At 45.4% G+C, this 1,190-nt stretch overlaps 1 protein-coding gene across 1 annotated transcript in view; it reads left to right on the top strand.

Annotated features, from left to right (window-relative positions):
• The window catches only part of STAB2 (stabilin 2), a gene marked incomplete at its 5' end in the record, with an annotated part of 58,725 nt that overhangs the window by 18,345 nt on the left and 39,190 nt on the right, over positions 1 to 1,190 (top strand). The gene's annotated exons all lie outside the window — the stretch shown is intronic.

The raw sequence follows: 1,190 nt of genomic DNA, 5'->3' as shown, positions 1-1,190 counted from the left end.
AATGCTGTTGCCCAGCTACTTTCTGTAGACGGTGTCTAATCCCAGTTTACAAGCACTGTTGGTCAGTCCCAGGGCTCAGAAAAATTTCTAGCCAGAAAAACATCCTTTTAGTGGCCCATCACTTCTGCTCACCCCCAGGAGCCCCACAACAGTCTCATCCCTGGCCTGGCCACTAGCTCCTTCCAGCAGAGTGGATGTGTCCATCCCATCTCCTCTGCTTACCTCAGTCCTTGTGCTCGGAGCTAGGTTATATTAATTTGACAGAATACCTCTGGCCAGTTTATATCCCTTTATTCTTACACCAGTAATATGCTTTAGCTGAAACAACTTTTCCTCTCTGGCACTTATGCCCTGACATATTTACAAGGCCAAAGTTACTTCTCAAGTCTTCTCCTAAGACAAGCTATCCTTTTCCTGCATCATCCCCATGGTTTTCTTCATATTTTCTCCTATTTGAAACAGTTTTATGGACTGTACATATCAAGAGCCACAGACCTTGCAGAGGAAGCTTTGCCCATGACTTGCTCAATGACATTGATACTTCCTTGTCTCTTCCATAAATACTTACCCTGCCTCACTGCCCCTACTTGCATGGTCTCCATTTACAGTCAGGAAGCTGAGGAGCACAGGGTTCAAATTACTCATCTCAAAAAATTTCCCACCAATGGCAAACTTGCTGCCTGACTGGAAGAATTCACGTATGATCAAGTTACGTCTGCTCAAATGCCTTTTGAATGCTATTTCACTTGTTTCGTGACACATCATCAACATTACCACATCACTACAAGAAGAATTTATAACAAATGTTGAGAGACGCACAGGACATCAGATCTGGGTTACATACACAGAGAAATCATAGAATCAACCAGGTTGGAAAAGACCTCAAAGACCATCAAGTCCAAACCTACCATGGTTACTAGACCACGGCACTAAGTGCCACATCTATTCTCATCTGGAAAACCTCCAGGGATAGTGAGTCCACCACCTCCTTGGGCAGACCATTCCAATGTCTGATCACACTCTCTGTAAAAAAAATCTTCCTAATATCCAACCTAAACCTCCCCTGGCAGAGCTTGAGTCTGTGCCCTCTTGTCCTCCTGCTGGTTGCCTGAGAGAAGAGACCAACCCCCACCTGACTCCAACCTCCTGTCAGGGAGTTGTAGAGGGTGATAAGGTCTCCCCTGAGCCTC

The sequence above is a fragment of the Acanthisitta chloris genome, unplaced genomic scaffold (assembly GCF_000695815.1).
Source record: "Acanthisitta chloris isolate BGI_N310 unplaced genomic scaffold, ASM69581v1 scaffold16245, whole genome shotgun sequence".
Lineage (NCBI taxonomy): Eukaryota > Metazoa > Chordata > Aves > Passeriformes > Acanthisittidae > Acanthisitta > Acanthisitta chloris.
Note: the sequence above shows the minus strand (reverse complement) of the source record. Positions and strands in the feature narration are given on the sequence as shown.